At 39.0% G+C, this 15,601-nt stretch overlaps 1 protein-coding gene across 4 annotated transcripts in view; it reads left to right on the top strand.

Moving 5' to 3' along the window:
• RFX3 (regulatory factor X3) overlaps nucleotides 1-15,601 on the top strand; it is a 456,270-nt gene that overhangs the window by 131,641 nt on the left and 309,028 nt on the right. The gene's annotated exons all lie outside the window — the stretch shown is intronic.

Raw genomic sequence — 15,601 nt, 5'->3', positions numbered from 1 at the left:
TAGAAATGCATTTTTGATCAGAATACTATATTTTTAAATTTAGCAGTACAGTAAAACCTTGGATCGAGAGTAACTTGGTTTGAGAGCATTTGAGACAAGCAAATTTTTAGATAAACAAGCAATGTCTTGATATACAAGTAGCGTCATGTCACAACTCAGTATAAAAGGGAAGAGAGGCACTGCTAAGTGTAGCAATATGGTTACATTTAATGAAGGTACAACATTTAGAAACTCTCATGGTTGATGATTAAAACAGGCGCATCTAAGTATAGAGGCATCCGGGGTAAAGCTGTCCACATAGACCGTTCTCCTCACTGCCATCGACGGGCGTCCCTTCCATGCTGTGCTCCACAAGCAGTTCAAGTCTCGCTTTCAGATCGCTCTACTGCGGGGTAGTCTTCGCAATTACGATTGCAGACTGACAGCGCTTAGAGCCAGTGGAGCGGGGGATGGTTTATGTGGACAGCTTTACCCTGGATGCTTTCATACTTAGATGTGCCTGTTTTATTCATCAACCATGTGAGTTGCTAAATGTTGTACCTTCATTAAATATAACCATATTGCTACACTTAGAGGCACGTCTCTTTTCTTTTATACTCTGTAGCTCCTGCTGGTTTTTCTTCTAATCCCCTTGTAGAGGCTTCCATTTGTGGATGGACATTTAATGGTTACACAACCTCATCACATTACTATAATCTTTTTATATGGATTATAACCTGAAGGATTTATGAATAAATGGCTGTAGAATAAATCATCTGAGTTTCCATTATTTCTTATGGGGAAATTTGCTTTGATATAAGAGTGCTTTGCTTTGGGTTACAGGCATGTTTCCAATACAAATTATGCTCACAATCCAAGGTTTTACTGTGTTTACAAGAAAATAAGTTGTCCAAATATACAAGCAGAACACATGAATCTGATTCCAATAAACATAAACGCTCGTTGGATAAGATAGATACAGGGAGTTTAGTCAGACCTCCACTTAGTGCAGTTTTAATTAGGTCTATCTAAACCCAAAAACAAAAATGTTATATATTGTAGCTTACCAGTCTTTAGATGTAGTGGCTCCATTAGTTTATTTTTTTTAGGGTGTTTTCTTTACTTTCACTTGATCCTTTGAATATCTTTATTTCCTGTCCCTTCATGTCTACTGCTTTTTTCTCCACTGTATCTATGAGGGAGCTATGATTGCCACAGAGCCTGGATTCCAAAGATGTCTGCCTTAGTTCATCTCAGATACATATTTGTATTTTATTTTCAACTCACAGGAAGTGACAAGGACATTTTTTGGCAAGCGTAATAGGTATTTTCAAATGCAACCGCACCTATGCAATATATTACATTGTTGTATTTGGGTTTTGATATACTTTAAAATACCAATGTTTTCTTTAGAAAACAACTTGCACGTGATAAAATAAATCTAGCATAAAAAAACAAACAAATTCCATGCATACAAGCTTAACCCCTTTTCAGCCTAGCCCTGGTTGCCCTTTAATAGGGTCTGAATGCATCGGGGGAGGATCGACAATCGCGTGACCACTGTGATTGGCTGTCAAAGTGGTCATATAATTGTGACCCACTGGGGACTGGGAGCTGTCTCAGAGAGCTCCATCTCTGTATTGGGAGTGTGCAGTAAGCACTCTCTCAGCACAGAAGCATCGGCCACCCAGTGAGAGATATGTCCACCCCCCGGGGCATTAAAGGCACATAGTGGTTATGTTGGTGGCAACAGGTTAATATAAAAAAAAATATATTGAAAGTACATCAGCTCGTAGCAAAAAATCAGGAAATACTGCTCCTAGTTTTGACTTTCCTGTACTGATACAAGATGAAATTGTTTGGGAGCCATGGGATATTGTACTGTGCACAATATTAATGCTCTTTGTACTGCTTTTAAATAAACGTAATATTGTACAATCAGAAAACAAGCAAAGCAAGGACAGCAGGGCATTGACAGGTACACTTCTGTTTCCTCTGCTACTGAATCAGAATGTTATGTTGCATTGAATAATTCAAAGCTAATACTACACAGTGTTCTACAAGAGCTCTGCACTATTCCGTTTTTTTATTTTTATTTTATTGTAAAATAAAAATAAAAGGTTTTGTTGCTATCTGTAATACTGCAGTGAAACAAATAATTATTTAACAACAGTAAATTTTGGCCAGTTATAACCCTGCCACCATTTCTAACAGTCTTCCCTGTTTTCTAGATTGTGCCTCTTTATTAATAAATGAATACCATTATGTTGCAAGGTTTAGCAAAACCAGAGATCGTTCATGAAAATCAGTTCAACAAGTGATGCATTTACAAGAGAGAACATAAAACCGATGTAAAATCTAAATGCACAGTCACATGGATGGTGCCAGAACAAGATAAATAAAACCAATTGCATCACCAGCTCTTTCTGGTTACAAGTGGTTACAAGTTTCCCAAGCCCTTCAGATATAGCATGGTATTCTAAGCTTCCCATCCCCTTATCTGTCCATTGTATTGCCAAGGCAGGTAGGTGAAAAGAAAACCTTAGGGTAGTTATTTCCCAAAATGCATCTGGATTGTCTAGGCAAGGAGTAATCCAGAAGTGCTGGGATTCAGCTCTATATTTAACTTCGCAATATGTGTATTTTTTTTTTTCCTTTTTGCATTGCGTGATGTATTTTTAGGCTGTTGTTGTGGGGCCACCCATGGAAATGTTTATTGACTACTTTTGTACTTTAAGATCACTTTAAAGTGGTAGTAAAGTTTTTAAGAACAACATTTTTTTTTCACCTGCAAGGTCATATTGTAATGTGCTAGTATGTAACGCATACTAGCACATTATAAAAGACATACCAAACGAAGCCCTCTAGCAGCACAGAAGTTTCCATCTTTTCCCGGTTTTCATTCTACCTACAGGTAAGCTTTATTATAAGCTTACCTGTAGGTAAAAATAAAATAAAAATGTTTACTACCACTAGTTAAGGACTCCTTAATAACCAGGCCATTTTTTGCGATACAGAACTGCGTTGCTTTAACTGACAATTGCGCGGGTGTGCGGCGCTGTACCCAAACAAAATGTCCTTTTTATTCCACAAATAGAGCTTTCTTTTGGTGGTATTTGATCGCCTCTGCATTTTTATTTTTTTTTGCGCTATAAACAAACAAGACCGACAATTTTGAAAAAAACAAACAATATTTTTTACTTTTTGCTATACTAAATATCCCCCCAAAAAATGTGAAAGAACTAATTTCTTCTTTCCGTTTTGGCCAATATGTATTCTTCTACATATTTTTGGTATAAAAAATAAACGCAATAAGCGTATATTGATGGGTTTGTGCAAAAGTTATAGCGTCTACAAAATAGGGGATATATTTATGGCATTTTTATTATATATATTTTTTTTCACTAGTAATAGCGGTGACCATCGATTTTTAGCGTGACTGCAACATTTCAGTGGACAGATCGGACACTTTTAACACTTTTTTGGGACCATTGACATTTATAAAGTGATCTGAGCTACAAATAGCCACTGATTACTGTATAAATGTCACTGGCAGGGAAGGCGTTAACACTAGTGGGGGAACAAGGGATTAAGTGTTCCCTGGTAGGTGTTTCTTTCTTACTGTGGGAGGAGTGTAGTGACTAGAGGAGGAAAGAGATCGCTGTTCCTGATCACTAGGAACAGCAGATCTGTCTTTCCTCTCCTGACAGAATGGAGATCTGTCTGTTTACTTTGACAGATCCCCATTCTGTCTCTCGGGAGCGATCGTGGGTGGCTGGCGGACATCGCGGGCAAAATGCAAACGTGATTGGCTTTGGCGTGCACTGTGGGCGTGCGCCCCCTAGAGCTTTTAAAGCGCCTGATGTACAATGATGGCGATTCGCCCAGCAGAGCTCTCCTGCCACAGTACAACTGCACGGCTGGTCTTAAAGTGAACCTATGAGAATGGAAATATTGGAGCTGACATTGCATGACTTGGTTTTGCATACACTGGGCCGGTTATTGTGATCCTTGTTTCACCTGCCTACTGAGTCATTGACCTGGAGCAAGCATTCATGAGTCATGCTTGCTTAACAACAGTGTCAGTGGATAGCAAAATCAGGATGGCTATCCTAGAGCATGCATTTTTCAAAACCTAGTGAGCAAAGATGTTTCCCATGTTTCCAGTCTCACAGATTCACTTAAAAAAATATACCTGTAATTAAGTTAAAAAACAAAATAAATAACCCAATTATATGAGATTATGCAAATAGATTATAGCAGAAAGTGCAATGGTTTATTCCAAGCCTCCCCTTGCCCCAAACTTCAATACAAAATACAGCTTTTCCAAATTTTAAAGATGACTAACGTCTAACACACGACCGGACTTTCCGGCAGATTGGACTGTGATGACGTACCTGCTTGGAGTTTGCATATTCTCCCTGTGCCTGCGTGGGTTTCCTCCGGTTACTCCAGTTTCCTCCCACACTCCAAAGACATGCAGGTAGGTTAATTGGCTTCTGTCCAAAATTGGCCCTAGTATATGAATGGGGAACTTAGATTGTGGGCTCCTTGAGTGTAGGGACCATTGTGAGTGTGCAATGTACAGGGATAGGGGTAGACACTCACTCAGGTTGAACTGGATGGACTGGTGTCTTTATTCAACCTTACTAACTATGAAACTATGATGTACAAACAGACTAGAATAAGGAAGTTCATAGCCAGTAGCCAATAGCTGCCCTAGCGTCGGAATAGCATACAGACAAACTGATTTTTCAACCGGACTCGAGTCCGTGGGAAAGGTTTGAAACCTGTTCTAAATCTAAAGTCTGTCTGATTTTTCGACAGCAAAGGTCCAATGAAGCCCACACACCGTTGAATTGTCTGACGGATTCGTTCTGTCTGACCTTTGCTGTTGAAAAGTCCGGCCGTGTGTACACAGCATAAGACAACTTTTAGTAGGTCAGCACATTGAATTGTGGTGTGTAGATTAGAGAAGCCAGTGCTCATCTTAACAGAAATCCCAGAAGCTACTTTAAAACTTCAGATGGTGGGGATAAGGGTGGTGCATCACAGACCATTTGTAGGCATTAGGATGTGTTCATCAGAGGGGACTTGCTTTCACATAATTTAGTTTTACTAATATACTTGTTTTTTTCCCTTTTATTGGTTGAACTAGATGGACTTGTGTCTTTTTTCAACCAGACTAACTATGTAACTGTCTCTGCAGATAGGTTGCTTTAGAATCTACTTGCAAATGTATTATGTGACACCCATCCAAGACACACATTATTATAGCTTTTTCAAGTCAGCACAATCGGGTCTACATCTACTTGATAGGTTTCAAATTATTTATACCTCTATGCAAGGACTCATGGATACAGGATAAACACAGTTTTGACATTTGTAACACTTTATTTCTTCCATAGACAATTTGAGAAAGGCCTCTTTCACACAGACTGTCTGTTCAGGTCCACCTGTCAGTTTTTTAGGCGGACCTGAACGGACGTTCCATAGACCTCTATGGAGCGACGGATGTCAGCTGTGACATGTCCGCTGACATCCGACCCGCTCCGATCCGAAAAAGTGTGACGGAGGAAAGACATACTTTTCCATCCGTCTGCAGATTGGATAGGGTGACGACGGACTCTACGGTCTGTCCCCATCCGATCCCCCATAGAGGAGAGCGGCGCTCTGACAGGTCAGTCCCTGCACAGTGTGCAGAGACAGACCTGTCATCTTCCTGCTCAGCGAGGATCGATGGAGCATTCCCCGCTGAGCAGAGCGTACTCCGTACACGGACATGTCTGTGTGAAGGAGCCCTAAGTCTTCAAGTTTAGTAGTTGTTATTGTTTATGTAAATCCTAGCAAATTATTATTTAATCCCTTGGTCTGGTAAATATTCCATTCAAAGCCTTTTCTTTTATCCATTTGATAAATGCAAAGAATACCTGTTGATCTCACCAGAAACTTGTGAACTGATAACTACTTATACACTAAGTAAGCATTGTTCTCATGTTTTCTGTACACTACAGAATACCCATTTCCTTATGTTATGTAGAGTGGAGAAAGCCATGTGTCTTGTAGTCCCAATTCACATCCTGTTCTACTGTGACAGGGCTTCTCCTCCATAGATACCGTAGAGTAGGTGAGCAATGTCACCCTAGGGCAGTTAGTGTGACACTGGCAGGATTACTAGGTGAAAATAAAGGCAAACCATAGCCTGAAAAATGAAACTATTGCAGCCATCTCACCTAAGGACTAGTAAGCTGCAATATATTACATTTTTGGGATGTTTTAGATATGCATTAAGGAGGCCAATAGCTCTTCTACACTACTGACTGTGGGTTACGCTTGGCATTGGCTTTGTCCAGTGATCTAAAGCCAAAGTCATATTTTTTTTAGTGCCCCTGCATTATATGATTTGCTCTCTGGTAATTTCTGGACATACATTCTATGTATAATAAAATGTTCTGTAAAGTGGTTAAATTTATAAAACAGCTCCTGTTTTCAAAAGACATTTGACGAAAAAAGGGTGCAAATTCAGCAAGAGCCTTGCCACTTCTATTTGCCCCATGATCACTTGATTTTATTTTGTGATGATTTTGTAACGTATCAGTTTAACAGTTTTTGGTCTACTTTTTTCTACCAAGTACACTCCATGATTAATTCACTTCATCTTTCTATTTATAATAATTGGCACCATACACACATGCAAATTAAATGTCTAATCATTCAACATTTGTCTGATAAGCATTCATGGAGTGATATTATATTTAATCTGAAAAGGAAAACTGTATTTATTTATAATTTTATTTTTATTTTTGTGATCTGATGGAAAGTGAGTTTCCATGGTAATGGTTTAAATGATGTGACTGAACGAAGTTAAAGAAAAATGTAAAAAACAATATATATATATTTGGAACTTTTCCATACAACTGTGATTTAAAAGACGGTTTATTAAAGGTGAAAGCTAAAAACGCACGTACTTGTGACATTGAAACACATACTCCTTTTACCTTCCACATGCAGGAAGCCTGATGTTATAAAAAAAAACATAAACGGCACTAAACAGTTACTGCTATCCATCAGATTTCAATTCACCTTGAAAGTCTGAATAATGGGAAGACAGACTGGTATAAAGCCCTGGATAAGGAAGTACACTTCTACTGGCACTGCAGGATGCTGTCTGAATTCTTGCTGCAGGAGATTACCAAGGTCTTAGGCTGGATTCACACCTATGCATTTTTAGTGCTTTTTGCAGATTTGCACTACAGTCATTTACTATGGTTTCCTATGGAACACGTTCTGTAGTACAAATCTGCAAAATGCAAAAAGCACTAAAAATGCATAGGTGTGAATCCAGCCTTAGATTTAGGTAAACTACACAGTTGCTGCATTTACCGAATAGCAATAATGGCTTCATTTTCATCATCAGCCTAATGATAACTCTACAGTCAATATGTTATCCACCTAGATTAGCTATTCTTTTATGTTTTCCTCCATTATGAAATATTGGTCAGCATTGCTAATATTTTTGGCCTATACTAGCAAGTTATTTGGTTAATTATGAACTCTGTATTGTCTCATACACTTTAATTCTTAATGATTTACAATTTACATTTGACAGCGTGCAGCCAAGTGTTGGCTGGTAGTTGTCAAAACTGATGTATTTTTCTTTATTTTTTTTTTCACATATCACATAGCATCATGCGGAGAAAGAATTACATACGGATTGGGGCAGGAAGGGGTTAGATCATTGTGCATTAAGAAAATCCTAAATCTGTGTATGAATCTCTGTCAGTTGATGAATGTCCTGCAATCCTGACATACTCCATTTACCATTCTAAATTTGCTTTATGTACACATGAAAAAGATATCACACAGTTGCATGTGAACCTTGTAATAGATACTGTACATAGCATTTCAAGGAAGGAACATCTTTTTGCTGTGATTGGTATTATATTTTACAAAGGAGAATTTAATTAAAAATGTTTATACTTTTGCTGATTCCTGCACAATATATTGGGATCTTTTAAAGTAAATGTTGTTTTCCTTACTCTCTTCAAAAAAAAAAAAACCTTTTAAGATCATGAATTTAGTTTAATAATCTGTTTGTTAATGTTCAAGGGACTATGAGTAACTGTGGTCTTTCTGTAACGTAGGTGGTTTCGCATTTTAGGTCTATACAGGGCCATGTACTAGGTCTTCATTACATTTGTTAGCGGATCTCATTTTAGCCTTCCTTGTCTCAGCATCAAATGTCACATTTGTTAAACCTAAATGTGATTCATTTGAACTGGCAGCACATTTGCCATTTGATCTGACTGTAGTTTGTGATGTAGTTTATCGATTGGTGCTGTGCGGTAAAGCTGCTGTTTTTTCATTGTAATTAAAATCCAATAGCAGAAGTGATAAAATGTGAGAGCTTTGTTCTCTAGCTTGTTCCTTTTTCTGTAGATGCTGGGTCACTTCAGCATTAAGTAAATGCCTATTCATTAGGTCCATTATCGCCCCTCTAAGGGGGGCTATGGCTAATGCCTGACCCCTGCCATTCTTTACTCTCTGGTTTCCATTGATCCATTTTTAAGGTAGAATTTCTTGAATTTTATAAAATGAATTTAAAGTGTAGTGAAAGATCAATAAGAATATTTTAAGCTAACTGAATGTTTAATACAGACACCCATTCATTTTTCTTTACATTTCTTTATTTTTATTTTTTCTATTTGAGAACTAAACTTTTTGCTGTCTGTTTTCTTATATATAAAATGCCATACAGTATACATATACAGTAAATACAAGAATATTGTATTTGTTAAAACTGCTGAACTTATATTACATGAATGTGTTTTATGTTCTTTGTTCTTAATATTGCTAATTCACAAATTAGCAAAATATTTTTCCAAAGGAATTTTAGAAACTGGTTAAAAAGTATGAAATTAGTCTGTGTTGGAAACACAACTAGCCTGCTTCCTATTACTGCATCGGCCAGTTTCATGAAGTGCCACAATTTTATTTTATTGTCAGAATCACCTCCATTACTGTGTAGTAGACTGCATCCGTATGTACCCCATAAGCGTTAGGCCTTAATACGATGAAAAACATAAAAATGCAGATTAATAGCGCTCATAATAGCTCATACTGCTTTTTTTTTAATTTGAGCAAAAATAGTATTGTTCAAGGGAATGAGAAATACCAGTTTAAATATACAACCACTCTTGGAAAATGTTCATTCAATTGTTTAACCTCCCTGGCGTTATTCCCGAGTCTGGCTCGGTGTAAGATTTAAATACCATAAGCGGTATTCCCGAGCCAGACTCGGGATCGCATCCTAGATCCAGCGATGTCTCCCCACTGTGATCTGCGAGCTGTCCTCTACTCGATCTGTCACATCACCGGGCTCCGTTCCCTGCGAGCGTTGCGACGCACAGGGACAGAGTTCGGCGCCAAATTCAAAAAGTTAAATACACAGTATAGATACAGTATACTGTAATCTTACAGATTACAGTACTGTATCAAATAATTACACATCCCCTTTGTCCCTAGTGGTTTGTCCAGTGTCCTGCATACAGTTTTATATTGTAAATACTGTTCTTTATGCCTGGAAACTGGAGATTGTCCATAGCAACCAAAAAGTGTCAGTTTACATCAAAAGTGCTTATAGACCAGCTAGAAAACAGCGATAATAAATTAGAATCACTCGCAGAATTGAGCGATAGTAATTTGTGGGGAAATTCATCATCAAACACTAAAAGTAATGACAGCGACAATTCTGCAACTCAGCACATTTCAGTGTTTTTGATTTGATTACATTATTGAATAATTTTTATTATTATTATTTGTTATAATTATTTATATTTATTTATTTTATTATATATATATATATATATCTATATATATATATATTATAATTTATGATTTCATATTTAAAATTTTATCATACCCGGGATGTCTATTAGACTCTTGTTTGGATGGATTTAAGTGAATTATTTCTAAGAATTACAGGCCTACAATATAAAACGCCAATTTTCCATGCAAAATAATTGTACTGCTTTCAGCACCTAAAATCTGAAATAATCATACCACCAGGGAGGTTAATTGTGTAGAAAAAAACGAATCAGACATGCCTCAAAACTATTTTCATTTAACATTCCAAGCTTCTGGATTTAAGAAGCACAAAAAAAAGGAAGCTGTAGTGAATTGCAAGTTGGAACTGTATTTGCAGATCAAGCAGAGAAAAAACATGGAATCACCATGAACCCTGCAGTTCTAAAAACAAACATCTGCATTAGCAGATTACATCCTGAAAATGATGTCATCCTCACCAAACATTCTTTCAATTGCTGGAATAAGAAAAGTGCCCAAAAACTCAATATAAACTGCATTTATTGAAGATTTAATGACTATCATCTCCCCTGTACCTTTACCTGACATGTAACCCCATATCATCAATGATTGTGGAAATTTTCATATTTTCTTCGGGCAGTTGTCTTCATAAATTTTATTGGAATGGCACCAAACAAAAGTTGAATGGAATGTTAAATGAAAATTGTTTTGAGGCATGTCTGTGATTAGTTTTTTTTTCTACACAATTAAACAATTGAATGAACATTTGCTAAGATTGTTACTTTTTGCCAAGGGTTGTAGCACTTGAAATAGCTATTAATACCTCAACTGTTGAGATGTTGGTAATTTGTTGCTGTGTGCTACAATAAAAGGGGCTTTCTGCTTTCATTGACAGAGTGAAAAAAATGCTTCAGTCTAGTACCACTCCATCTATTGTGCTCCAACATTCTGAGTGATTAAAGTAATTTTCCACCTGAGCCATTTTCTTATTATTGTATCGAGTGGATAAGGGTTAATCTGGTCATACCGAACCTATTCCCCTATCAATAAATTTGAGGTGGATGAGGGAGTACTCCCTATTGTATTCTGTCATTGGTGGGACTCACGTGCTGATAGAATACCCAGGTCAGCGTTGCAGTCGCTAATCAAGCAGCTTTTAACCAATAGGACAATTGAACAAAAGTTGATCGGTAGAACGACTTATGTTCAACTGCAGTGGCTGTATATGGATCGAAATTTGGCCAGTCCCTGCTAAATTGGTCAAATTTTGGTCCATCTATGGCCACCTTTTTTTTTGATATTCCTGTCCCCAAGACATGACAGCAGGTGAGAGGAAATCTTACCTTATACAGTTGTCACTGAGACAGGAGATGAGAGAAAATCTACCCAGTGTGATCAAGGGCAGCGGTTAAAACCTTACAGAGATTCTTCATCAATAAAAACATTAAAGTGAAAGAGGAGCTTCAGTCATTTTTGTGTTTATTAAAAACTGTAGCTGTTAATTTTTAATAAACAGACACTCCCCTAGCCCAGGATTCAGCAATGTGCTCACCTGAGCTGTCCTTTCCCTCCATTTTCTGTCCCCGGCATCTAAAATGTGGGTACCCACCTGTGACAGCTTGCAGTTTTACAGCCGGTTGCCCACTGCTCAAGCCTGAGCCACAGTGTGCATTGTGAATTGTCCTGCAGTCTTCAGGGACCTGTGACATGTCCCAGATGACTGCAGGGAGGGAGGGGGAGAGGAGAACTTCTGCTCAATTCCCCTAGGTGATCCGAAGTGGGAGTGGGTACCTGTCAAAACCAGGTATTTGTCCCCCCCCCCCAAAAAAAAAGTGCCATTTAGGGAGTAGGAGGGGAGGAGGAGGCCTTAAAACAGAACTTCCGCTTTTGGTTAGGTCTCCGCTTGAAGTGCCTCTATAACACCAGTTGACACTTTCAAGTAAAAAGAAAGTTGTCAGAGAACCTGTTGTGGAAAGCTGTAAATCACAGTAGGGAATGCTGGTGGATAGTAGATGGAAGTAAAGTCCCTGTAGATAAAATTCTAGTTTTGCCAGCACGGCAGTCCTTAGAGATGGGACTTGTGATGTGTGCTATTCCTGTTTACTACAATGTATTGTTTTCAACTTCGATACTGCACATTACTATAAACACACCTCTTAAATGAAACTGTACTCATTTTAATAACATGCATGTGCATGAATAGAGCCTATTGACTCTTGGGGTGTACTCATACTTGAAGCTTTAAAGCCCCGTACACACGAGCGGACTTTTCAACATCCAAAGTCCGACGGAATGATTCCGTCAGACTATTCGATCGTGTGTGGGCTGCAACGGACTTTTGATTCGCAAAAGTCTGACGGACTTTAGAAAATGGAACATGCTTCAAATTTTTCCGACGGAACTCCGCCGGACCCAGTTCCTCCGAAAAATTCGCTCGTGTGTATGCTATTCCGACGGACTAAAACCGACGCTAGGGCAGCTATTGGCTACTGGCTATGAACTTCCTTATTCGAGTCCAGTCTTACGTCATCACGTTCGAATCCGTCGGAGTTTGGTGTGATTGTGTGTGGCCAAGTCCGCTCAGTCGAAAAGTCCGTCAGAACTCTGTCGGAACTTCGGCAGAACTCCGGCAGAACTCCTTCGGAAGTCTGTCGGACATAAGTCCTCTCGTGTGTACGGGGCTTAACTATACCCAAGCACCGTTCACCCCTCAGTCCCTTTGTATAGTATGAGTGTTCCATATCATGCCTGGGAACAGTTAAGCATACCATGCCTAGGAGCTCTTGCAGCCTGCAAGGGGTGGTACCAGGTACGTTTCACTTGTGGCTTGGTATGGTTTTCTTCGGTGTGGAGCCCAAGCCATGCCTGAGCACAGAATTCTCCATAGATCACTAAGCATAGAAGCAAGGATTTCTGTGGTCTAGCTAGCAGATGTGATGATATAAGCATACCCGCTACCTATATTTTTTCACATTCACAGTGTGAATGTAGACCAGTGGGGTAGAGAGGGGTGGGGACAAACAATCCTTAAGCATGGTTTGGTTCAACTGTATCCTTAGAGTGTATTTACATTTTTGCAGCCAAATCGGAATAACACCTACTTTATATCTGTTGCCTGCTCCCATTCACATAGCATAATTTAAAAATGACTGCTTAACTTTTTAAAAACTCTTTTCAGAAAAATCCTTCTTTGCTCTCTCTGTATTGTGTATGTTAAGGGAGCTAGGGAGTTGTTTACTACAATTAACATTAAAGAAGGGTTAAAACGACCTGCAAAGCGCTGCTGCAGTAGTGCTTTGCCAGTAGTTCAGCAGCAGTGCCCATTCAGTTCAATGGGCAGGAACGGTGTATACACCGCTCCTTCACCACTCCAAAGATGCTGCTTGCAGAACTTTTTTTTAGCATCCTGCCAGCACACCGCTCCAAGGCGCTATGCAGGCACTGTAGCGCCTGTAAAGCGCCTCAGTGTGAAAAGGGTCTTAGACATCCTAAGTCATACTGGGGTCTTGTCTGCTTTTTTTTTTTTTTGGGAGACCCCTGCCACATGGAACTTTTCAGAAAAGAGTAGCGCTTTAATATAGTTTAATTTAATATAGTTTTAGAAATTTCGCTCTGGATTTTATTGATAAATAAGCTGCTTCAACAGACTGCGCTCTTTATGACGTGTACAGTATCTAGCAACATAAAAGCAAAGTATCAGTGTGTTGGGGTTAATATGTACAGTAACACTTCTATTTGCAGGAAACTGTAATTCAGATGATATGCATAGCACTAAACTAACACAGAAAGTTAGTATTTAGTTATTTAGTTGCTACTGTTTTCTACTTTATTGTTACATTTGTGCGACTGGTTACACTCTACAAGGTTAGTGTGCTACAGTTGTGCGTTGTTGACCACACTAAACTGAAACAGAATTGGATTATATCTGTTTCTGCTGTTTTATGTTAAGCAGATAACCTGTTGATTGTTACATTTATTCAACTTTTTTTTACAAGCTACAATATTACAGTTTACAGTGTGACTGATTTACTAAAGAAGTAAAGCATGTTCACTTTGCAAAGGTCCACGTCAGACCAGCAGCAGTACACATGGGCTGAATGTCGGTTTCTATTGAACTGGTCGCTACTACCCGATATTTGGCCTGTGTGTACAGCCCTTTACTGAAATCCACTGAAATCTGTAATATACTATCTATCCTTGTATTCCTTGAATAATACTGATGTTATAGCCTTGCTATAATCGGACTGATTTTAACTTATCTTGGTCCCTGACTGCGGATTGTATAGGGACTGTATAAAGCTAGTTATTATAATATATAATATATTATTTCAATTCAGTATACAGTATACGACGATCACAATCTTCAAAATCACAGCCAGGTGACTGGTAGTTAGCACCCTCAGCTTGCCAACCCGCCATCTGCAGAGCCTCAAACACAATGGAGTTGTATGGAAGCAACGGGGTGATTTATTTTTTTCCAGTGGAGACAGCGCTGTCTGTGGAAGGGGCAGGGGCCGCATCAGCCGATACTTCCTCTGTTGTTCTGGCTGTAGTCCCAGGCGGAGTGATATCAATTGCACTCCATCTCTCTGTATCCCTACCTTAGCAGTTAATGGGGTCACTCTGCAAGCACCCTGCAGCCATTTACAGTACAGCAACCGAGTTAAAGCCGACGGTGAGAATTGTATCACTTCCTCACCACCTACTTTAACTCCTTGAACCCTGCGCAAGCATGCTGCAACCATGTGCATTGCAAATGGATGTGGGGCACTTGCAGAGTGACTTGAATGGGTCGCGATCGCCCACTAAATTCTTCAGTGGGTATCATTACTGCAGCAGCACGTGTGCACCCTGGGCTGCTGCCTCTGCAGCTAAAGCAGAAACTGGATACATTTTAATCAATGTATGGGCTAGTTGGTTGTACACAAGTTGACCTGTTAGATTTTTCCTGAATGATCAGCGCCAGCAGCTATAGCCAGCAACACTGATCATTGTATTTTCTTGTGGGGAACGCTCCCCATCAGTAGAAAACAGTAGCTCAGCAGGAAGGATTCCCCCACTCACATCGATTTGTGTAGATGGGGGAATCTGTTATTTTTTTCCGCTGAAGCCGTTGGTTGAAAAAAAAAAAAAAAACATGAATCATGTAAGGCCTGCCTAAAGGGGAATGGGATTGGGGGTGGGAAAAATGCAGCTCATCTAGAGGGTTTTTCCGCCCTCCAACCTTGCATGTAAAGAAATGCAACTAAGGGCTCATTCACAAATGCGCCAGTCACAGCTGTTCCTTTGAAAAGCGATCCAAACGCATTTAACAGGTGGTAAAAAGGCAATGTGTCACATCTTCACCGTCTCATTTAAACCTTTGTGCAATGCACGTGATTGCAGTACTGTAGTACGACAATTGTGTAAATCAGGGGATGACACAGGCGACAATGTTGTTTAGGTAGATCTACACCCCTTCAAAGTTGCCTACCCCTAGTTTATGTGATAGGATCCTGGCTTTTGCATGTTATTTGTAATAGTAAATAATAAAGAGTTTTTGTAATGTTTATTTATACCTAAGATTCTATATACCATTTCTTTCTTTTTTGCATATAAAGTCAGGTTTTCCCCTTTGTTCCAAGAAAGGTTTTCAGTACATTTTAGTAGAGCTTAGTTAGTGGCACATTATTTAAGAAGCTGTTCTCCAGTCAACACAACTGTTTTACTGCCAACCTCAAAAGAAACTTTGTGCATTCAGTAAAATCCCTGCGCTGAGAATACTCTAGAAATAGATGGATGAGTGATTTAACTCCCA

Source organism: Lithobates pipiens, unplaced genomic scaffold, assembly GCF_037356315.1.
Source record: "Lithobates pipiens isolate NorthernLeopardFrog02 unplaced genomic scaffold, aLitPip1_a1.2 Scaffold_13, whole genome shotgun sequence".
Classification (NCBI taxonomy): domain Eukaryota; kingdom Metazoa; phylum Chordata; class Amphibia; order Anura; family Ranidae; genus Lithobates; species Lithobates pipiens.
The sequence above is the reverse complement of the archived record's forward strand: the minus strand, read 5'-3'. Positions and strand labels throughout refer to the sequence as shown.